At 31.6% G+C, this 26,480-nt stretch overlaps 1 protein-coding gene across 1 annotated transcript in view; it reads left to right on the forward strand.

Moving 5' to 3' along the window:
- The window catches only part of LOC130440964 (protein prickle-like), a 332,550-nt gene that overhangs the window by 32,072 nt on the left and 273,998 nt on the right, over positions 1–26,480 (forward strand). The window contains exon 2 of the mRNA XM_056774382.1: positions 25,303–25,353. The gene's annotated coding sequence lies outside the window, so the exon portion shown is untranslated. The remainder of the gene's footprint in view (positions 1–25,302; positions 25,354–26,480) is intronic.

Raw genomic sequence — 26,480 nt, forward strand, 5'->3', positions numbered from 1 at the left:
ATCTTGATCTTGTTGGTGGAGGATTGATAGAATAAAGGTAGTTCGGAAGAGGTGATAGTTTTTCTAGGCTTGTGCAGTTAGTCCACTCCATCATTAACATTGATAAAAACTGAATTTCTTTAACTATCTATTTGTTCTTACGAACATTCAAAGAACTAATTTGTGTTGCAATAAATTATAAGTTACTAACACTTACAAGTACAGTAGTTGTTATTTGAAACAAATTGTATTCCAATATTTATTTAATAAACTACCTATATGTACACCTGGTTTTCCAATGTCATTATTTTTATAGAAAGTAACAATTAGTTCCATTTTAGAGAATATACATGTGCAAAATATCTGAAAAATGAGAAATTCGTAAAAAGCCGTTTCTAATTTTCAGTTGAACATCAAATTTCTTTGATTATATAGGTTCACATTATATGTATTTTTCTGCGTGTATACATAATTTGTATCGGTTCCATTTAATATTCCATTAACACGCCAATGATAACAAAATTTTCTGATGCTTGTCTATAAAATGGTCATATAGAACACCTCGTTATGCAAAACCTTTATTACCTTACTGGTTCCTATTATTACGCCAGATATTGTTTCATAGTATGTGGCGCTATAAACGCACGGGTGGATGCGTTGCCACTTTCATATGCAAATTATGAAATTAAAAGCGGCCGAGTTTGTTGAGTAACCCTGCTAAAATTTGCGGACATAAGGGTAGCACAACAAATAGATATAAAATAAATTGGAAACGTTGTAATGTAATGTAATGTAATGTACCGCAATTGAATTTTTTCAGCATTTCTTTGCACCAGTCGATACGAGTTTTTTTTTGAGAAATTGTCAAATTAAGCGGTGTGAGATTCAAATATTCAAACCAGCAGATTCTCTTGAGCCCAAAATCTTCGACATGCAGATGCTAAGTGACATATGCGATGATGAATACTATGTAAACTCCTTTTTATTCAGTAATTAGGATATACTAAACAACCATAATTATCGTACATTTGATAAGCAGCAGTCTAATAAAGTTTCCTAATACGCCTATGATTCACTACCGATCATAGGAATTATTTTTTTGGTTGGCTGGAGATCCAGATAACGGTAGCCTAATTATCCTTAACAATTTCTTAACAAAAGATTTTCTAAGTGATAATTTACTTTACAATTTTCGACAACACAAACTAATCTACAAAACTTTAACAGATCCAGTTTATGAGTTGTGCCAATGTTCGGAAAATTGATACAAGAAATACTCCCTTATTGCTTGTTCACAAGTTCAAGCAAGCAATTTAAACTATCAAGCTATAATAATCAATAGAATTTTAAGCCATTTCGACGTTATTATATATAACTCAGTTATCGCATATGACAGTTGCTACTTAAGATAAGTAGACAAGTAAGAACAAATTTGCATGCGCTTAAACCAAGTGTCGAAGCAATTTTTCTATTCCCAAGGAGGTACCTCCAAAACATGTGATTTGAATGCATCAACTGCCTCTTCTATAAACATTGACCTCGCAATTTTTGATCTCCCGGAATAAATCATTTGGTGCCAAACAAGGACTGTACCGTGGATGATTCATCAATTCGATGTTTGAACTGATGTGTAAGAGATCGTATCTCGTTGTTTAGAAGTTGTGGAGAATTATTCGTCTTCTGCTATTGGTTTTCCTAATGTTTACGACATGTCTAGTTATTCCAAAAAAACGGCGACCATTTGCTTCGAACAGCGTCATGAGCGAACAACTTTTGTTGGATTTCGCTCGTCTTGGGAGACCCATATAGTCAATTGTTTTTTAGTTTCAAGTTCATCCCTAATTTGTCACTTGTCGCGATCTTATAGACTTTTTTTGATGTACCGCAATTGAATTTTTTCAGCATTTCTTTGCACCAGTCGATACGAGTTTTTTTTTGAGAAATTGTCAAATTAAGCGGTGTCCAACTCGAACAATTCTTTTTGACAGCCATATGTTCATACAATATTGAATTTATGCGAGTGGAACTAATGCCCAAGTATATCTCATTCTCACAGTATGTCACATGAAGATCTGGCAATTCAGTTTATGATGGCTCGAGATGTTGCTCTTTCATAGAAAATTATCGTACGAAAATGTTACGAAATGTTATTCAATTCCGTTTTTTGACCAAGATGAATGTTTCAAGTATGTGTAAACAACTCGAATAGCACTGGTCAAAATTTAAGATGGCAATGTCAGATTCAACATATTCACATCAGTGCTGCCATATCTCAGACCTTAAGTGGCAACAACTCTCGTAACCACGATCGTGGAAACATGACTCGTAATATGCAAGTTATTTTTACAAAAGTAATTCTCTTCTTGATCTTAACCATAATCACATCACAACCAATTCGAATTGACGTTTTTTTATGCATGGACATTTCATTTATAAACTGACTTACTAATAAATAGATTCTCTTGTGTTGAGCTATAAATAATGTTCGAGTTTCCTGGTTGCGTATATCATGTGTCAAATACCGTTCACCTTGTAGTTGAATTTATTGAGGATGGAAATATGGCGAATTGAAGTAGCTGCAATGCTTGAGTATTATGATTTATTTTGTTTGATATGTCGTACAAGATACTATGTGCTCATGTGCTCTATTTATTCATAGAATTAAAGAGTAATAGCCTATTGTTATGTACAGTGGAGTATCAAAGTAAAAAATCACTCAATACTATAAAATATGTAACAGTCACGAAGCAGTCGTTGATTTTTAAACAAACAATGTCTTCAAAAATTCCACTATAATGATAAAATAATAACTGAAATATACATTACAGTAACACCAAAATTTCCTAGACTAATAATCTTTCTACAAGACATTTCCAGCTAATAACTTCAATTTCACATTCTGATCAGGAGAGTTACCAAGATGTGAGACTTTATTGAGGAACTTACAAATCAATAGATAGTTAACTCAAGCTGCATCATTGACTTTCGTCAAAAAATATATTACCTCTTGAAAATGTTTTTCGTCTTCATATTTGTATTATGTACCATTAATTAAAACAGTGTAATTTGATTCACTTTACATGTTTAAACACGAATCCATCGTATTACTTGGACATCATCTTACCTAAGTTAATTATCCTTCTTCCTCTCTAGTGTGTGTGCGCTTATATCACATGGAAGATTTCACTAGTTTCATTTTGAAATTTATGCAATTTTAATAACTTGTTCTTAGGTAGGTAGGGGTGGGTGAGGGTTCTCGAAAGAACAGTATAGTCATTTCCTAGTCGGGTTGTTTTCATATATACCTTGAGGGGGCGCTTAAGCACTTATCCTTTCAACATGATTCTCCCTGAATGCAAAACTCCCGCAAAGACCATATATGATTATTTGTTAAAGCCGTACAGACTGATTCTTGGGAAAGTAAAATTGGCCAGTCGAATGTTGGTTTTGTACATATTAAATATACATTCATCCTGGAAAGAAGAGAATTTAATAACTGTATTTGTTTGATTACGATTGGGGTCTATATAAAATTATTTGTTAGATGTACATAAATATACAATACAGGGTATTCGTTTCAAATTGATATTCCCATTTCTCTACTTACAGTCGACATCATTTAACTTTTTGACCTTCATTCACCTTTTTTCTATTATTTCTACTATAATATAATTAGTTACTTTTATAGGTGTTCCAGATCGATCATCCTCATTCTCTCCAATTTTCTTGACCATCAATAATTTTTCGTCTCATCTATTTTTTAATATCCAACTAATTATCAGTGTTTCTTTGCGATTCCTTCTGAGAATGTAGACTGTAAACGATGTTGATGAAATATATTGGAAAATATATAATATATCCTGGAATTAGTTTGCTAAGTCCAGCGAACATGGTTCTGTTAATAACTTAAAAATTAAATGATCGCCGTGTTTAGAAGGAAACTGCACAAATATGACACTGACACTCCTAGTAGTCTTATGAAACACTAAGGACCTACACAGTTAAATAAATTTCCCCTAAATAAAATGCAACATTTTTGACGACTGCATCGACAGGACATTTTTAAAATTGAGAACTGGAATATTCTACACAATATGTGCTCTACTGTTGAGTATATCTTTTTCATTTATAAACAAAATTGTCACTGCTCAAAACGTGACTTTTTCTGGAAGATTCACAAAAAGTAAATGTTTGGGAAGGTATTTTTGAAAACATTATTATTGCACTTATTGAAGAAAATCTAACTATTGCCCTTACTCGAATAATAGACTCGTTGTTATCAACTAGTTTGAAAAATTGAATTGGTGCGTTTATTAACATGATAGTAGTCTAATTCCCAAACAGTTTAATTTCTTTCAGTTATACAGTAATGGATTTCCTGGCAGATAATTTGGTCGAAGTAAAGAAATAGAATAGCCAACGCGACCGCTTGCATTAGAGTCTATATATTTTTTCCTTTCGGCGAATATACAATTAATTGTCTGTGAAACACAGACTGAAGATTCGGAGGATTTTTAAATAGAATAACAGCTGCCTGCATATAATGTAGAACGGGGATTCTTAAGTAGACTTTATCACTCTTTCCGAAATAACTAACAATATTTCAAAAAATGAATACAATTGGTTACACTGTAAAATACTTTATTTATAAATGAGGTTTGTCTTGTTCGAATTTTAAGTGAAAGTTAAAAGTCAAATTACAGCTTACAATCCTGTTCTACAAATAAATAGAAAATACAGAATATTGGAAAAAAGTGAATATAAAAAATAATATTACCACAAATATACTAAATTTAATTTGATTTTACACTTTAGTTGGAAAATGTAGATAGAGGACGTTAAAGACACGACACTGAGGTTTTATTGAATTCTCCGAATTGAAGTGGGAGGTCAATAACAAATTGATTTCTTCAAATAATTGAACGTTAGAATAAATAAACCAGAAGTGACTACTGCACCAGAATACGTGAACAAAGGAATAATCAAAATTATCGCAGAATAACCTAAAAAGCCTAATGGTATGTTACAATTTATAAGTAATAAATATGATTGCGGAAGGTTCAGTGTAAATTTAACTGATTCATATAGTTATTTATCTTTATTTCTGTCACGTTTTTTCTCCTTTTTTTTCTACTTTTTTTTTGGAAACGCCACAAGATAAAATCTGCACGTGCGTACATGTGTTGAATATTTCTAATAATACCAGTAGTGCTAAATAATTGTCTAGAGAAAGCACACACAAGGTAGAGAATACATACTTTCCGCCACCCTTGGAAGTTTTGAATTAAAAGTCTCTCAATAGAGAATTATGATTATATATGATAGGTCAAAAACAAAATATGCACCACGTGGGTTGTAATATCAGATTATGTTCAAATAGTGGCAGTTCTGGTTAAACTATCGCTACTTAAATGTAGTCGAATAATTTCCAAATTTCTAGTATAATAGTGAGTTATCGTTATCATTCATTATAGTCAAATCTGTTCTGTGAAAGTCTCATTTTCTACAATTGATGAAAATGGTTGTTGCTCCAGTATTTTAAAACAACTTTACTACTTTTTGTGAAATTTGATATTATTTTAATCTATTTTTTTACTAGTTCAACAAGGTTAAGTTGAAGTGGCTTGAGAAAGCCCCGTAAGTAGATGTCCAAGTGTAAGGTCAAAACATCATTGAGACGGAAGATTTCATTGATTGCAAAGATTGCAAATTCAAGAATGGCGTTGCATACAATATGGCGCATACTGTGTACACTACTTCCAACATGGTATAAGTCTGTGGACGATATTTTCGCTATATTTTCGCTATATGTAGAAATTCAATATTAGAACTCAAATCGACCACATCATTCTTAGATACATTAGTAACTAAGAACAATAATAGGCTAAAATTTGATGTATACAGGACTTTTATTGAGGGTGTAACGATTATGACGAGAAAATTGTAGATAGTTTGAACAACGTCATAAGTTTATAAAATTTGTAAAATTATCTTCTTCCAAATGTCAGGATAAAATTATTAACTTTCATTCTCGTTTATACAGAAGAAAATATCTTCAACATAGTAGGTTCATAATTGAAACCATACATTAAATTAAATTTTGGTTTATCCCAAGGATCAAGAACTATATTTGGAAAAGAGTGGTATTTAGGAGACTAGCTGTAATGATTTTGCAGTATGTTGGTCAAATTAATCTACAAATCTACTCAAAAAATACAGTGTAATAAGTAAATGATATGGTTTCTTGCTAAATGACTTAAGGCGGGAACCATCCACTGATGGGTCTCCGTAGATCACTCTATGAGGTCTTCTGGCCAGCGTCTTTTTCAATCTTCTCTGTTCCATTGGATCAGTGTAAAGCTTGGATATTAGTGGATTTTGGTCGTTTTCGTTGCGGTTTTTGTTTCCTATCGCTGATGTCTGAATAACTTCATTGATTGTTGGAATACAGAGGTCGGTGTGTAATGTGTGGTTGCTTATAAATCATGGAGTATTAGCTATTAAGCGAAGTATTTTAGATTGAAAAGTTTGCAGTATCTTGGTGTTCGATGGTTTACTGCAACCACATAGCTCTATTCCATATGTCCATATTGGTTTTTAGGATGATTTTGTACATTAGTATCTTATTTTCCATTGTTAACTGCAATCGTCTGCCGATTAGCCAGTTCATATTTTGAAGTGTTAGCTTTAGTTGTGTTTTTTTAACTTGTATGAGTTTCTTCCAAGTTAACTTTTGGTCCAAGTGTAGTCCGAGGTATTTGATTTCTGTTTTCACAGGAATCCGCATATCGTTAATAGTTACTTGCGGACAGACACCTCGTTTTGTGATGAACGTGATGTGTGTGGATTTGTTAGTGTTGAGTTTCATTCTCCACTGATGTAGCCATTCTTGTAGAACATTTAGGTAGTATTGTAGCTTTTCTGATGCTCTTGTAGGCTCTGTATCTGAAGACCTTATTGCAGTATCATCTGCGATTAGAGTATCGTCGGCAGTTGGAATATCAGCAATATACATAAGGTAGAGATAAGGGCCAACGACACTTCCTTGGGGAACCCCTGATTTTACTTATATCTATATTATTACTTGGTATGATACTTTGTCGAAGGCCTGTTGTATGTATAAAAATGTTGAAGCACATGATTCCTTTTGTTCTAGTGCTTGCTTGATATTGTTGACTAATCTATGAGTCTGTTGAATTGTCGAGTATTGTTCTCTGAATTCATATTGTGGTGGTTAGTACTATGGCTTTCCTTGAAAGATGTTTCAATACTTTCCCGGTGATGAGATCATATCCTGGAGCTTTGTATGGGCTTAACAACTGAATTTATCTGTACACTTCTGATAGGGGAGGTGATAGTTGGTTGATAGATTCTAAGTAGGTTTCTACTTCGACATCTATTATTGGATGATTTGATGGAGGTGAGGTGAAAACTTTATCTAAGTGCTCTGCAAACGTATTGCTTTTTTTATCATTTGTGCGAGCCCAGTTTCCATCGGGTTATCTTAAAGGTGGGATTGACGCAGTGGGTCTCTTCAATTTTCTATTAGCTTTCCATAGTGTATTTATGTTGTGACGATAAGTTATCGTTTATGTTTTGACTTGAGGAGCTTTTCTTTCGATGGATTAATGTGTTCAGAATTGTCTTATCACCAGGATTCCTGGTTGCTTGCAATTTTCTTCTGGCTTTCCTTTTCTCACTAACTAGTTGCCTTATGTTCAGGAGAATATTGTGTATTTTAACTGTTTCCTTTTTTATTGTCGTGATTTCCAGGATGCTCTTTTATAATATTTGACAAGTATTCCACAGCTTCGTCGACTTCTTGTTATATAATTTTGGAAGCGATATTTTCGTTAGTTTGCACTTAGTGTTATTAAAATAGCTGTGTGATCTGAATCTAAACCTAAATCGCTTTCAATATGATAATAATAGGTCGTGCAGTTGATGAAGTTTTTAGGTTCAATAGCTGTATGGTGTATGCATCAAATTTCTTACTTTTAGAGTGATTAATCTTGATCCCCAGGAAGTGTGTTTGGCATTTATGTGGTTCTTTATCCCGTTGACGTTCCAAACACCAATTCTTATAGCATCCGGAGGCGCCATTACTTTGCTAATTTATTAATGACGGTGGTAAGCATGTTGAGTATCATGCTATATTGATTGATCAACTGTCAAACATTGTTTTGAACTCTTCAAGAAAATTAGTAATCTTATTGGTTAAGTCGTTGTTTATGTTGTTTACTGCTGTAGCATACGAGCGAGTGGGTATCTTCTGAGGGGGTATATTCTGATGGGATATTTGTATGGTTTGTTGGGACGGCATGGAGCTAGGTATTACATTTTCTCTCCGAGATTGTATATTGTTTGTTGATTCAGGTAGCTTTTTGCTCGTAGGTCTTTGTAGACTGAACATCCTTTATAGTTGGCCGGAGGGTTCCTGCTACAGAGGGCGCAGGAGTGTTTCTTGATGTATCACACGTCTTGCTGTCGTGCTGCTCTCCACATTTGGTATAGTTATACGATTTATAACAATATGATTTAGAGCGTCATAAGCCTGACAGCGTGTACACTGGAATATATTATTTTTAATTATGGGTGTTTCTATTCTGATGTTAGTATTGATCAGTTTCCCTATGTCGTATATTTCTTTATTGTTTTCGTTTGGCTCTAAACAAAGAACATCGGTAATGGTTCCTTACTCACCCTGTGCTTTATATTCATGATATTTCTCACTTCATGTCCCTGTTTTCCGAGTTCTGTTTTGATTTCTTCGGTCCGAATAGAGTGGTGAAGATCTCGAAGTACGACTCTATAATATGATCTTTCTTGTTTGGCTGGTATGTGTGGTGTATAATGTTGCTTTCTTATAGATGACTAATTAGTTTCCTGTATCCTTCAATTGTGTGGGTATTTATTTTAACTATATTATTGTATTCTGCTTTGGTGACATATATTTCATCTTCCAAAACCTCAGCGAAGTTATTTGTCATGACTTTGAAGTTTGGAATACCGTAGACAAATATTGGTAGGGGTCGAGAATGTTCGCTGTTGTTTGGTTTATTCTGGGTAGATGTTTGATTTCTCTCTTTCTCTGTAAGAACCTGGAACCTATTGTAGGTTTTTGGTAGATTGTTCATTATTATTATTTCTTTGTATTTTATGCGTTTTCTTTTTCGGTTAGGAACTTGCTGCCACGAAGGAGTTTGTTTATCTTTGTCATTGCCATCTTGATCTTGTTGGTGGAGGATTGATAGAATAAAGGTAGTTCGGAAGAGGTGATAGTTTTTCTAGGCTTGTGCAGTTAGTCCACTCCATCATTAACATTGATAAAAACTGAATTTCTTTAACTATCTATTTGTTCTTACGAACATTCAAAGAACTAATTTGTGTTGCAATAAATTATAAGTTACTAACACTTACAAGTACAGTAGTTGTTATTTGAAACAAATTGTATTCCAATATTTATTTAATAAACTACCTATATGTACACCTGGTTTTCCAATGTCATTATTTTTATAGAAAGTAACAATTAGTTCCATTTTAGAGAATATACATGTGCAAAATATCTGAAAAATGAGAAATTCGTAAAAAGCCGTTTCTAATTTTCAGTTGAACATCAAATTTCTTTGATTATATAGGTTCACATTATATGTATTTTTCTGCGTGTATACATAATTTGTATCGGTTCCATTTAATATTCCATTAACACGCCAATGATAACAAAATTTTCTGATGCTTGTCTATAAAATGGTCATATAGAACACCTCGTTATGCAAAACCTTTATTACCTTACTGGTTCCTATTATTACGCCAGATATTGTTTCATAGTATGTGGCGCTATAAACGCACGGGTGGATGCGTTGCCACTTTCATATGCAAATTATGAAATTAAAAGCGGCCGAGTTTGTTGAGTAACCCTGCTAAAATTTGCGGACATGAGGGTAGCACAACAAATAGATATAAAATAAATTGGAAACGTTTTTGTTGGAGAGAACGGAATTAATTGAGGATTATTATTTTAAAGTAAATTAGTATCATAAACCTTATGCTGATTAATTTTGGTGGCAGATTGTGGATCTTCGTCTCTAATTATTATTTATATTTCTTTTTAGAGTTTCTATCCATTTTAAAAGAGTTTCTTATATTTCATTGTATGTATTCTTCCAGTCATATTTCATTATTGTTGTTGGTTGCTCTATACAGAAACAATTAAATAAAGTGAGAAATGAAAATATGGAAAATGAAAAACTGTTAGGAAATAGCAGCGAGTTTATGATGATCTAATGTTAGAATTTGGATTGTTTTGAAACAAAATTACACACGATTTTGTCTGCTGAATAATGACACTTCAAACAAAAGATCCGGTAATCGATTATAATTTACTAGTAGGATAAATGGTCATATCAACTTAATGGGAAGGATGACAGATTAAATTCAGATTGTTTGTAGTCCAGATACAAATCCAAAGTGTAAGATGATTTAAAGAAGGTCTATAGATCTACAGAGACATGTATTCCATCGCTTCTCAGGTTTTCTTGTGATATATAGACGAATTATTTGAACCATCGTCCGCAGAATTTTATTAAAAATCTTATCAAATGTATGTCTTGTCCTTTATTTTGCTTAATGTTATTACTACCATAGGAGAGAATACTCTCTGCAGGAGATTGGTACAATAAAAAAAGATTTATATTGTTCAATTTTATTTCCTTATTCTTCATTCTCCTGGTTGTGCATGAAATTTGAACAGCAAAGAGTTTTTTTTTGACCAATTAATAACTAGCTAACCACAATAATATAATGGAAATAGTGTAGCAATGCTAAAAGACTCAGCAGTTACAATTAATCTTTCTTCACATTGAATTTATTTGAGGATCACGATATTGAAAATTATTTAGTATTTTTAGTAGTCACTGTTGTCATTAGGTAAATCTTCTAATTTCATATTTAAATATGTGAATAATACATGTAGCGCTATTTATTATTGTGTTAAGAAGATATCCCACACTTACAAAAAATTGTTTAATTGTCGACTTGATAGAGTCTCCAATTTCAATTTGGGTTGTTAGCATTGTGTCTTGTTAAAATACAACTGTAAAAGTAACAAAAAGCTATTTTATTATTCCAACGAATTATTTCAACAGATATTAAATGAGGTGAGAAATTTATGAAGAAATGTAAGATTGAAATAGCCGAGTCGGCTATACTCACCACTTAAAACCACTAAGAAAGTCCTATCCTAATAGACACAAGCTAAAAGAGCGCAATTAATTTCAAGGTCGGTGACTATATTTATGAAAAGGTTGATAATAGTTGTCAAATTTGGTGACATATGAAGCCTTGAAACAAATTTTAGAACAATGATAAGATATAAGTCGTTTCTGATCAAATGTAAATAATTCAGAATGAAGAAATCACAATAGACGAAAATTGCAGAGTGCAGAGGACATTTGTTTTTCGAAAAGTTGAATAGCAAATTATAATCAGTTGAATAAAAAATTGGTTGAGGATGAAGTATTAGAAAATGTTACATTGCAAGTACAATCAAATATATCTGTATGTGACACACTTTGCAGAATAATGTATTGCTCATCACTTCTCCCATAGATTTCTTATTTGGAATAATTCATAGAAATATTAGGTAGGTACTTGTATAGAACAGGAAATTTCCAAATGGTATGAAAAAGACCTATTTTTCAATAGATAACCTATCAAATATGTTATAAACTATTTACGTAATTTAGATTCACAATCCGATCTGTCTTGAACATTTCATCTTCATTTTTTATGACATGTGCAACACAATTTTGCCAGTGAAAGCTTGTCATATATCCCAAGCCTTTACAGCTCTTAGTTTGAAATTAGTATTTTTGGCTGCCACTTCATTTTTTACTTGAGCCCAAATAAATTCTATAGGGTTGAATTCACAATGATATGGAGGCAGTACAATTTCATTATTTTATTGTCCCATTTCATCGATAATATATGAATTTTTTTATGCTATTTAATAATATATGAGTTCAGATCGAACCATATATATATATATATATATATATATATATATATATATATATATATATATATATATCAAATTGTATTTTATATTGTAACCAATTTGCATATCTTTTTTTAATGTAGATATTGTTGTAACCTAACCATATCTTCAGTTTTTTACTTTCAAATATAATATAACAATGCATCTTTAACAAATCCATGCACACAACGTTATTAAACGTTTGCCTTTTCCAGATGGATTTTTGGTAACTGTATGACCTCCATTTAGCCAAGTTTCATCAAGGTAATAAATGGGTCTCTGTTCCCTCTACTGTTCAATGCATCTTAGGTAATTTCTTCTCTGTCTTACAATTTGGTTCCCTTTCTATATTTTTTCAAGTATCTAAAAAAATGTAAACGATATGAAAATTAGTATAATTTGTTGTTTACTTGAAATTTATTTATATTCATAAATTTATGTAATGATGAACAAGAAAAGTTTTCTACATTTCCTGGACGACCTCAACGATGGTTAGAAGAGATGATTATTCCAATAGTTCTATATTCTGTAATAATTCGAAACACATTCGATCTATCAACTCCTAAAAAATGCATTTGTATCCTTAATTTTATATAAAAGTGCTATTTTCGATAACTTACCAACGTTTTTACAATTTTAAACACAATAGCAGTCAACTTTGTCTCTAGTTCATCATCTGAAATTTGTTTATACAAATTCACAATGTGTTTCTTCTCTGTAGACGATAAGTGGCCTAAAATTACAGAGCTGCTTTTTTGGGATTCGAATGTCTGCTAGTACTTCGAGTCCATTTTTAAGTTTGTCTTGAAAAGATCTGTTTTATATTTTAATATAACAGTAACAAGAACTCAAAAAATAACAGTGTTCACAATTTATACAATTGTCAATCAAAATCAAAAGTGCTGTGTAAAACAGGTGGCGATTTGACCAATCAGAATTATCAACTTGAATTCAAATCAGTCCTCCTAGTTTAAAAACAGGGTGTAGCCGGTCTACAGAAATGTCCTTGATTTGCATTAGTAACACAATTTTCAATGTATCTAAATGCAAATTATTTTCAATTTGCCAAACCAGGGATCTGGTAGGTAGCTGCAGTTTTTTAAAATATGACTAGTTAAAACTTAAGTTTCATCACTTGAATTGCAATTTTCCTTTTTTTCCAATAAAAGTGGAATTTTCAGGTTTTGTTTATTGGACCAAACACTCATTTTGAGGGAAATAATCTACATTTATCTACCTTTTCCCACCTGGCTGCAGGAAAGTATATAGCAATCATAGAGATGGGTACCTACGGTTTTAGCTCACTGCATGTAATTAACAAGTGAAGGTAAAAATTATCAATAAATTAGTTGTTAATTAATTAATTATTATTACTTGCAGCAGATTTATGGTGGAAGAGGTTGTTTTTATAAATTCATATTATTGAAATCAGTCCATAAAAATTTTTTTTCATCTAATTAACAGATGAGGGTATATTTTTCTAATCCCAGATCTTAGACTACTACTTTACAATAAAAAACTGAAAAGAGAAATTACGTTGAACTCAGTCTTTATAGTATGATAACTCCTTTTTTATTACCGTTAACTCGGACTTGATTCAAATTACACTCGAAATTGTGGAAAGCTGGATGATAGAATTTATTATTACTATTTTTTTAACTACTTGTAGATACAAAACGGAATAGAAAAATTCCATTGAATTCTATCTTTACAAAGTGCTGACTTATTTTTATTACCATAAGTTCGAACTTTATTCATATTTGAAACAATTTCTGCACGTTTGGCATTTTTCACTACTGACAACTAAACATGCTGTACGTGTATAAATTCGGAACGATAATCTGCATTTGTCGCCAAAACGACTCTCAATTATTACCCGACAATATTTGCAAGAGTCTCGTAATCACGTTACACGAGAGCGAAGCGTAAAATAAGATAAAAACTCTAAAAAATGAGATTCAATTTGTCGGGGGAGGAAATTTGGTTTTTTACTACCTCCTGCCTTGCTGTCGTTTTGCTGCTCTCTGGATATTTTCAGTGGCTTGGTTAGGTGAGTATAAATAGGGTTTCGGTTGTAGAGTTATAATGAATCTGATAGATTTAGTGAGAAAATAATAAGTAAAATTAATTTCATTTGGAATACAATATTGGATAAAACTGAAAGCTCTGTAACGATTTACCCGAGGTTATTGAGCTTTCTGTCGTAAATCTTGGATGCTATCTAGTTGTCGATTTGGATGACTTATATCCAACGCTCATCCAAAATTTTCTTGCAAAACAGCATTCTTGTGTAGTAGTAGTACTGCATTAAAATATAATTCTCCCATTTTCAGCAGTGCTACAAAGTGGTTTTATGATTTATACTAATAATAACCTGAAAGTGATTTCATATCTACAAATTGGTTCTTTCTGTTATAAAGTTGATTTCAGTGTATTTGTTTTATCATGTTTGAAATTGACTCCTACATCATTATGTATATTGCCACCATCAATCAATTTACCTGTCTATGTGTGCATTTCGATATCAGATGCCTGAGGTGAATTATAATATATTTTTGGTTTGGCAAAGTTTGGAGCTGGAATTTTTTGCACTGTTCGTAATATTCGTACTGTTTACTGCTTACACTACACCAACATTCACAATTACACCATCTGACGGGCGTTATCGTCTTAGAGACTGAATGTAAACTATTTATGTCTACAATATTGTGTCTACATCATTGATAGGACAAACTGTGCTTACTAGAAAAATGGAAAATTCTCATCTTTGTTTTTGATTCATAGTAATCAATTCTTCAAATCCCATATTTGCTCTATTCGCACAACACTGCCATTGCTTGGAATTATGACTGTAGGATATCATTATTTTCAATGGGAGTAGGGAAGAAAGGGGATGTAATGCTAGCGAAAAGCGTCTATTGCCTTTTCAGATTTACGTGTCAACATGAGATAAATGTCGTTATTTGATGTGGCAAAGTTTTATGTGGATCATATTTAAAGCGAATCTGGAATTATGCTGAATCTGATTTACTTTTGCATCGTTGCTTCAGATGTTGAAATGTTAATGGAAACTGGCACATTTTTACCGCTGTTTGATTTTATTACCTAACATAACGGATGTTTCGCATATATGGATATATGTATAAAAATTTTGTTTTATGAAACTGAATTTATTTGAGAATATGTTAACTTCTTTAAGCAGCATATCATTCTATTTGAATTGTGTAAAAATTCCTGAAATACCATAAGTACGGTTATGAAAAATTTTTATAGACATACAGGGTATTTCTAAATTCATACGAAAAACTTAAGGAATTGATTGCTCGTATGAAATTAAGATGGGTTTTTCTTATAACAAAATTTAATCAGTCCAGTTTTCTCCAAAAAAATTATCTGGTGGTACACATTCAAACATTATAATGGATACATGAGGTAAGGTTTAGAACTTTAGTCTCCATTCAAGATATCAGTCAACATTTAGTAATGAATCACATGCAAATCATAAATTACACCCTTGTAGAACAAATTTCGTCCAAGAATTTAAAAAGACTGACGGTAGAATAGACTTTTGTGAGCAAGTGATGTACTAGTGTAACCTTAATCTGTATTTGGTTAGAATTATGGTTTTTTTACGTGGACCTACGCTTTCTCTAATTAGTGCGATTGATACTAGACATTTACAAATCCTTACAGGATTATAGAAGCCCATTCAGTTCCCTCATATCAAAATGTATTCGTTTTTATACAAATAAGTATTACTTTTGGTTCTGTTACGAAAATTTGAACGTTATTTCAAACTGTTTTACTCATTTTGAAATTTTTAGAACATTGAGAAACTTATTTCAGAAATTGAAAACAATAGTTGACATCATCATAATGTCATCATAACTATGGTTATTCGCAATAAAAACAAAAATGTCTTTACTGTTTGACGTGACTCGGTTTTTGTCTCCCAAATATTTCCTTCGGACAAAATGTGAGATTTCCAATTCAAATAGCAACACAGTATATTCAGCTTAGTCATTGGTTGAATAATTTGGAATTTCTATTATTAAATTATTTGTTACCAATTTCTTAAATAAAACCGTAATGCAAATATCTACAAGATGTTTAAAAACAGTTCATTTTTTGAAAGTAGACAAACAATAAAAATTTGGTCATAAATTATTTTTGAGAACGGAACACTTCCACATTGTCTTCTTTAATGAGATTGGCATAAACGTCTAAAAATCCACAATCCACTTTTCAAAATTCATTGTCATGAGAAATCTGTAGGGATATATGTCTGAGCATTTTCACAAGACTATATTTCAAATTCCGTTTACGTTGATAGTGTGAAATTCTAAGAATTTATTGTTCTCATAACCCCTATAAGGATGACTTTCATCATTTGTCGAGAGAAGGGTGGATCTTGAATGTTAAGTTTGCCGCTCAACTGTGAAATTAAATATTAAAAGTTTTGAGACGAAACGATTTCGGTGCGTAGAGGTATTCGGAGTGTAATGCCCGTGGTGTCGAAAGTTTGATTTATTTTTGATATCCGGTTTAAAATGGAAGAATAGGGAGAGTTTAAATTAACAGTTTCTTACTAAGGTTCTGATTTTCATAAGAATAATATTCATACAATGGTTATTGGAATAATAATAATAAATATTAAGACATATTCGTGTCAGTTTAAAAAATATATATTCATTTAGAAGGCAATACCATCAATTTGAATGATGTATAGCTATTAAATGTTGATTCTTGATACAGCAGGATAATTCGAAATATGACGTATTTTGGTACATCTATTTGGTACATTTGGTTTATCTATCATTCATCAGATGTTAGAACTAGAAAAATATTAACATATTTAAATATGTGTAATGCATAAACCTATACCACTAAAATCACTATTGGAATACTATGTATAAATATATGAAGAATTGGTCACAAGGGAAGCTTCACAATTAAATGAGATGATGTTCAAACATAATTTTCAGTAATTTTTCTTGGGATTCGCTTTAGAACACTTCTTATTACGTTTTGACCTTGTAATACCTAAAACTCAAGCAGTATAAGTATTGTTGGTTGCATAAATAGTAGTTATTGAGCAAGATGTGAAGTGAATAGTTGAAATTTTGCCGGAGGATCGAGGCAGAACATTTGTAGGATATTTGAATTTACATTCCGAAAAAAAAATTATAGGTTAACTTTGGATTCAGATCAATCAGTTCTTTTATTGTCTGTGTCAAACTATATTTTATTGAAATTTATCTATGTATGTTTTGACAAGATATAATTTTATAATGTATGTTTAGCATCAACATTATCGTATTCTAAGGCAACGTTTCTTCCTTGTAGCGTTAATTCCCTATTGGTAACTACTTCTTTGAGCTTTTCGTGATGGTTAGAACTCATTAGTAGTTAAATGTCGTTTAAAAGTGATGCTCCATTCAGCAGATGTTCTAAATTTATATCCATAATTCCATTTCAAGGATTTCTATTATATATATCATTTGGTTTTCCTTCTGTTAGTGCTATTCTAATCATCCTTTTCCCTATTAAAATTCTTCATTTTCATTACAAAACAATAAATTTTATTGAGAAGTAATGAGTATACTAACACATAGACTCGAATATCTGCAGAACGGCCATATTCATTGCTAGCTAAATGAACTGATAAAAAATTATTTTTTCGTGTTACTAGTGTAACAAATTATTTCTCTAATCAAAGGCGAAAAATATTTTATAAAAAGCACCCGCTTTGCATTTTGATGGTTGGCCGCAGCCTAAAGGTATATAATGCTAAGAAATCCTCCTGGTTTGTTAAATTATTACACAATATGAAACATCGACGGCTCGAAGCTATGAAATAATTTAGAGCCGGCTAACAATCGCAGCCGACAGAGCTCTAGTAGAAATTTATTATACAAAAAGTATTGTTAATAACGATTATTAAGAAAATGGTGAGTCGAATTCTTATGTTACTAATAAGAAAAAATCGAGTATGATATTGGACATTTGACATTATATTACGGAGAGAGTGATGTAAGACAAAAATAGAGCTTCACGATTTTTTCAATATCATAATGAGTAAAATAGAAAAGTGAGATATTTAATTCCATCGACAATTACTCTGAAAAAATATTGATAACTCATATATGATGTTTTGAGTTGATTAAAATAATAAAGAAATGGACTGGAGAAGACAAATATTGATTAAGAAAAACAAATAAAATGTTAGAGAAACAAATAGAGAAACAATAATGAGCATTTTAGTGAATATAGCCATGTGTGTATAGAGAAAAATTTGGAATAAGCCACAATTAGAGAAGAACTAGATAATATGATCCAGAATTACGACATAACGCAATATAACAAACCTATGAAAACTCAACGTCATTTGAAACAACCTAAAGAAACCTAACCTTACTTTCAATTCCAAAAGAACAAAGGAATAGCAACAAAATCAATATTTATGTCTATTGTTATTTTGAAGGCGGCTTTTTGAGTCAGATGAATATTTCCTATAAAATTTGTTATGCCACATTTCTCGATGTGTGTATGAGTATATCCCATTTTTTCTTCGTTTTTATACTATGTTTTTCTTTCTATGTATACAATGTTTATATTTTATATGATTATGAATACATAGTTATTCCACAGCTTTGAATACATATTAAAAAGTATACTATGGTGATCCATACGGTACATATTAAACTAGAGGTATTGAGGTTGGCAACAATTTAGAATTGTCTGCAATTTTTTTAAACTTCTAACTCCTTTTTTATTGAAAAGTGTGCTGATGATATTATCGTTGAAATCCCATACAGGTTAAATAGTTATGATCCTCACATCCAATTCACCACAAAGTAACAGACTGTTCAATTTCTGAACTCAAGGATAATCTGTACGTTGTATTATACCATTGTGATATATTGGGATAGAAAACCGTCTAGGTCAGGTTCCACAAGTATTCTGTGAAAGTGAATTTGGTACAACAAATAACAACATAAAATTTCTTATTGCTTTTTCCACAATAAAAATTTGGATATCCTTCTAATCCATTAGTTGATAACTCAAACCTCAAACTAATTTTGTATATATATATATATATATATATATATATATATATATATATATTCATTTTTCCACTTACTCTGTTCTGGTCCTTTCTCATCCATCTCCTTGCTTCTAGTAATTTTTAGTATTATGTCGCTTACATATCTGTATGCATCCTTCGGGACAACATAATTTGGATTATGTTGTCCGGTTCAATCATTAATCTATTTAACAGTACACTGAGTCTGGCCCTTGCATTCTGGAATCTCATAGGAAAACTGTGTGTTCTGCGTCATCTCTTTTGTAATACATACAGCTTTCGTTCTTCCTGTTACCTATACATTTAAGATACACTCCAAAACTCCCGTTGCCAGTAAGGTACTTGGTAATATAATAGTTGATACTTCTGAAGCCACAAATCCCCCATACTATTTCGTCTCCAATCACTCTTTTTGTTCATTGGGTTTTCTTTGTTCCAGAGAGGTGTCCTTCTCCGCTTTTATATAACAGCCTTCTTTTCTCCAGCATATGTACCGGAATCGCCCCGGTCATAACCTGTTTCTCTCTCTCGTATCTCATCATTCCTTTTTATACGGGTGCTCCACTCAACAGAATTGAGTGTACGACGCTTAATAGGATCTGCCTTTTCTCGCTGTTGGGGCTTCCCACGTTTAGGAGGAATTTGCCATGCATGGCGACCCTACTTTCGGCCTCCCTCACACACTCTCTCACATGGTCTGTGAAATTCAGCTTCTGTTCAACATTATACCTAAATTCTTCATGCATCTGACTGGTACTGTTACTGTGTCACTGATCTCAAATCTCACACGTTGTCTTTTGTATCTGCTCCCTTTCAATACGATCACCTCAGGCTTCTGTCTTGCAATCTCTTGTCCATTTAATTCCATCTATCTATATACTTTCTTGATCCCATTCTTCCGTTTATCCATTAAACCATACGAATTTTCATTCTCCAGGGATATAAGCAGATCATCTGCGAATGCTATATTCCTGATTTTGCCTCTCATTCTGATCCTGAGTACTCCATCATACAATAACTAACTCTACCCTTCTTTCACTCAGGTATGACTTAATGATGTTTATCAGGTATACTGATATTCCCATACGTTTTAGGTCGTCATCATTGACCATGATGCCGTGCGAAAAGCATTCTTCACATCTATTCCTATAGCAGCTCTCCATGGTTTTCTCGTTCTCTCTATCTGTTCTTTCACCCAGCGCACGACATCAATAGTCGACCTACTTTTTCGTAACCCGAAGTGGAGATTCGAGATTCCTCCTAGATTTTCCAGTTCGGCCTCCAATCGGGTTTTTATAGGGCGCTCGAACAACTTACCCACGCAGCCCAGTATACACAAGGGTCTGTACGAAGACAGGTCTTCCATAGGCTTACTGCTCTTTCATTTTAAGACCAATCTGGTTTTTTTTGCCATTTAGGACAGTTTTTTTCTGTCAAGATCGTCTACATATTTACATCTCTCTGTCTTACAAATTTCCTCTCTTACCTTCAGGTCGTCCACTTCCTGCTTTCGTACAGGGGTGTACGACCTGTCCCCGCATTCAATCTTGAAGGTAATACTCGTATAAGGTAAATACTTGTTCATCCAGAACCTTCCATTATGTCACCTTTCTAGCTAAGTGTTAGGTACTGAACGTCACATCAATATGGCCCTCTCCGCCTCTTCTTTCAAAGATAGGGGTGCCGTCGTTATGCTCCGCCAGATTGCTTTATGCTATATGTTCGGCCCAGAACCCTCCCCTGTTGTCTTCCACAGGCTAGCCCCATTGCGGTGACTTCGTGTTTTTATCTCCAAGAATGAGGATGGCGTGTCCCTCATGGTGGGAGGCATCGAAAACTTCGTTTACTGTGTTATTGTATTCTACAGATCAATATTTGATGAAAGGTAGCAATCTATGACCGAAATAGGACCCATCCTTACTACCACTAATCCTTTGTATACCTTCGATCCTGTGATTCCACATTTTCTGTTCCTAACATATAACCCTACGTCCGCTCTGTTATCAATTATCCATCTTTCATTCTTCGCTATTTTCTTGTTCGGCTCAGAAACAACAAGTCGGCATTCAAATCATTCGCAACCACATTCATTGAATCATGCGCTACTTCCGCTCTTCGTAAGTTCACTTGAATATCGTAATTTTTTATTCTCTATTAAGAATTTTTGCTATACGTGGTGTAAAGTAAATTGCCACATAGTATAGTGCATAAAGTATAAATATATAAAGATGTATAAAGAGATAAAATTGTAGAAATATAAAAAATATAAAGATATAAAGCTGTAATAATATATAGAGTGGAAATATAACATATGAGTGTAAAAATAAAAGTGTAAATATAAATATATAGTTAAATTTATAAAGATATGAAGTTAGAGATGTAAGGATATACAATGTAAAGATAGAATGCAGATATAAATAATATAAGGGTAAAAATAAAACTATAAGTATAAATACATAGTTGAATTTATAAATAAAAGTACAAAGTAAATAAGTTCAGCCCTATCCCATGCTGTGCTTGGCTCTTCCGATAGTTTCTTCATAACTGGATCATTGTAGTCTTCGTACTGATTTTTTATTTACCGTTTGATTCATTTGGTAGAGTAATCGTTTCTTTGACGTTGGACTTTATTTCTTGAGGCCTTTGTCTTGCCCTTTTGAAGGCTTTTTTGAGATCGGACGTTAATAGTCTATATGATATAGCCTTTTTCATAGATTTGACAAGTTTCTGCTTCAGTAGAGTTGTAGACAGTGTATCCTGCTGTGACGCACCGGTGACAGTTGTTTTTCAAATATCTGGACCAGAGCAGAATTTCTTGTTGTGTTCATAGGACCAGTTTCTCGCGCATCTTTGCATTGTAAACCGCTTTTCGGCTATACAGCGTGCTAGTCCGATCTTAATATATTCTTTATCGGTTATGTCTAAGGCCGCAGTTTCACTAGCCGTGACGAATTTCTGCATGTAGGCTTTATGAAGTCCAGTGTCAATTTGCCTATAGCGCACAAATCGACAATTGCAAATATAAAAACTTGAACACAACTTAAGGTTGAATGACTAGGTTGTAAATGACGTTCACTGGCCTCATTTTTGATTCGATAATGGTTGTTGATGAGGTAATCAATTGATCTGCAATGTGCTATTAGGGAGTCTCCTTAGCATACCTCAACTGAACGAGCATCTCATGCTTATTGGTGTTCGGTTTAAACTGATCAGTGAGTTGATAAACCACCATTCTTGTGGGAATCTGATCCGGAAGCGATCTGCCAATGGTCTTGCTGGCCTCTGGGTAATGATCACATTTCCAACATCTCGTTAACGATTTGTCGGAGATCAATTTCCTGGAAATCAGTTCCTGGAAAATATCCAATGTCCAATATACTTTCAACCCACTAATATTTTCGTACTCAGTTATTGAAATATGGCAATCAACTTTCTGGATGAAAGTGACTAAATTACTAACCAAATCGATTAATACAGATAAATGAAGCTTCCATAAATTGTTTCCTAACAACTGAGTGTCAGCAATTGGTGATTCTCTCCTCTCTTGGTTGCCAGTGGACAGAATCAATTCCTTATCTGTGTCAAGCACATGTAGTTTATACTTCTGAAGCTCAGTTATTGCAGTCTAATTTTATCACAATGAAATTCTGTCATCAGCAAATTTTAAATATAAATTATCAATTATCAAATAAATTTCCATTAGTTTAATATAAATGAAATAAATTTTATATATCAATGCTTTTACTTGTTTAACCGTCATTATTTTTATTTCGCATGTAATTCACATAAAGCTTGGAAAAGTTATTTAGAAAAATTCTAACTAGTCAGCAACTACTATCCATATTTATATATACATATTTATGTTTTGTTGATAAATTATCTTGATTTTAGATCTCCTTTCATAGAAATTCTGTTTAAGAACCGATAAAATCTTCATAGATTTGGTTAGGTTGTTATAAATAATAACGAATTTTCGTATAATAGCTTATGAATGCGTATTAATGAATGAATATGTTGCATTTTCAAAGGTTAGGCTATATTAGGTGAATGAATCTCGTAGATTATAATAATTTCATTCAAATAAATTTTTGGAGTTTACTCCTTAAGAATCGATTTGCATATATAAGGGGCCCGGTATGAGAAAAATGTGTGGAGTAAAATCTATCTATCTAATTTGTCAGTGTCAACATACTTATATTGCTGTCATTGTGAAGTTTTATTATCATTGTATTCCGCTAAATGAAAGTATTTTCAAATAACTATGGCAGAAAGAGGTGTAGGTGATATTGCCGGAATATCTAACAAACACGTGGTTGCAAGGTACGTTATAATTCATGTATTATATGTATGAGCATGTGCAATTTGTATTTATTTAATATTTTAATAATTATCGATGTAGTTCATATAAATATATATTTGAAAATAACACATAAAATTAGATAATCAACCCTATATGAATTATCGAGCGTATCCACATAAAATAGAAAATTTCTAACCTTACCAAAAATTAATTTTTTTGTCGATGTCTATAAATTCTTCCACGTTATTATGATTTATTTTATTGATAATTTTTAAATATTAACAAATGTAGTCAATAATTCGATAATATTATCAGAAAAATCGACAATATTTTTTCATTATAATAATGTTTTTATATAATTTTCTTTCGAAAAGTTATTTTTTAGCTTATTTAAATAATTTTCATGTACTATTTATTATTGTATGTAAAAGATTTAGTGACATAATTATCTTTTTATAACCATTTTTGTTAATTATTAAGATAATATTATATTTTAAATAAAAAATTAATAATAATATTTAAAAAAAAATGTTCATAAAAACCTTTTTTATCAATTTTTTATCAAGTCGGTTAAAATTTTTATAATTATGCATTTATACATTTTCTAATTTTTTTTTATATTTTTTGACTAGGAAAAAATCTAAACTTCCAAAAACCCCAGCCGAGAGACAGCGAGCTTACAGATTAAAAAAAAATTAATGAAGGAAGCCCAAAATATTCTGGCAATCAACCAATCTTTTTTAAGTTAAATAAACTCTTTTTGCGTCTGGTTAGACTATCGAACTTAAGGAGTAAACTCCAGTCGTGCGTCGGAGCTGACACATACAATTTTTTTAACAATACACTGACCATCTTGATCATTATATGTCGTTTCTAAAGGTATTGCTCAAGATAATTAATTCATATGATTCAAAAGAGTATTTAAAATGACGATAGACATAAATATCGAGTTCTTTGTATTTTGTCAACGTTTTTATGTTATTAATATACCTCCAATTTAAGGTAAGATAAGGTAAGATATGGTTATATAGTTATGAATGGAGTCGATTATCCATAGATTAGGCAAGGTGAGGTCAAAACGGATGACGTAAATTTTTGGATAGAATGAGCATACACTGTTATTTGAATTTAGTTATTAATACACTGATCATCTTGAGCAATAAATGTTTTTTATAAAAACAGTCGTTAGTTGGTGTTTTTTCTTTGATTTTACTGAAAATAGTAAGGTGCTGTTTATCAGAAATTCTTATATTATGTCGGTTGAAAATTCGAAAGTTTATAACGTAACTGGTTTTATATATTTCATTCTTAACATCCTACACACTGGTTAAGATTAATATTTTTCAATATTGTATGATATACTTCGTATGTATACTTTATATTCAGCTTTTATTTTATTTCGGTATGTATTTTTGTGTTTGTTTTGTAGTTATTTACAAGTTATTGTCTACAAATTGTAAACAATTTTTTGACAATAAAAAAAGAGGAAGGCCGTTCTTGTTAGACACATTGAACATATCGTAAGGTGCCTTATGACGATATTAATGTGAAAATGTTCATATAAAATTTGTTTCATAAGATATAAGTTTTTATTAAAAATATTAAAAGTATTTTGAGGTTCCTTTCTTGTAATATTTCATTAGAAATTTTTATTTTTTATTTATTTCATTTAATTAACTTAGTGTTACGTAGGGGATATGAATAATAGTAATTAATATATCTTCCCGAACTTCTTAATTTTCGATACCAGTCGATAAAATTAAGAATCTGGGAATTTTTAATGGATTTAATTTTTTTTTTCATTTCTCTGATTTTCTATTATGTGATTGTTTCTGGACAAAGTCATTATTTCATTTATAATTTTTGTGGTACAAAGCTGTAATTACTTTACTTTGTTTTCAGGTAAGCATCGGCGGATATCATTAATTTTTATCGCCAGGAGAATCTAGATTAGTAAGTAATAACGTATCATTGAAATACCATTATTTAGATTTGATATCATCGAAATATTAGTATGATGTTGGGGAAGTGATGAAATAATAAGAATATCTAAAACGATACATTAATTTCTGAAAGATAGTTAAAATTGACGTTTGGACTTTTCTTTTAGTCTTTATCAAAATATCATAGATCACCTTCATCATGAAAATCAAAATAAGAATAAAATCAAACTAGAATTTTGTTCTAATAAGAAAAATTAATTTTTCCCTAGTCCTTACATCTCAAATATATAGCAATAGTCAATTAATTATTTGTACTTTTATTACAATTTACAAAATAGAGATATAAATTTTACTTAAATTATTTAGGTGTTTTTTATCATTTATAGTTTTTTCGTTCTTATGAATTAAACCATTTCTAAAATTCCCTTTTTCGTGTATTAGATTCCGTTTCAAGAATTTTTGAATCTTTATAATTGAATTTATGTTTTTTTAATATTTCATGGTTCGTTAATGCAGATCTATTGATGACCTCTTAGTCTATTTTCTAAATACTGAGATGTTTGCCCTATGTAGACATCGTCACAATTAGTACAAGGCATTTGACATATAATATTACTTCTTTTGTTTTTTGGTGTTTTAGATTTTAATTTAGTGAAATATTTGGATAATGTATTATGTCCTTTATGACTTTGTACATATGGTAAGGAAAAATATTTTATGTTTTGTTTCTGTTTTGTTTTTTAATTGCATGTAGTATCTGTTTATCCTTTTCTTGAATATGTTATTTATCATTTTTTTCCGATAATTATATTCTTTTAATGCAGTTTTTGCTTTTTGAATAGCTACGCCTATAAATTCAGGATCTGATAGTTGGATAGATCTATCAGCCAAACTTATTATCACTGATAGGATGACACGAATTGAAGTTTAAATATGTTGAGGATCAAGTTGTCGTATATTATATAATGTGACATCAAGAAAATTGATTCTAATATTAACAATAAGTTTGCTTAGGACAGTTTCCTCAAGATCTTCCATTACCAATTGTGCTATGTATTTTTGATATATTTGTTTTTATGTAAAATTTTTTTCAAAATAATTTTCAAATAATTGGATAATGGGGTGAGAGGAGTTTGA

The sequence above is a fragment of the Diorhabda sublineata genome, chromosome 3 (genome assembly GCF_026230105.1).
Source record: "Diorhabda sublineata isolate icDioSubl1.1 chromosome 3, icDioSubl1.1, whole genome shotgun sequence".
Lineage (NCBI taxonomy): Eukaryota > Metazoa > Arthropoda > Insecta > Coleoptera > Chrysomelidae > Diorhabda > Diorhabda sublineata.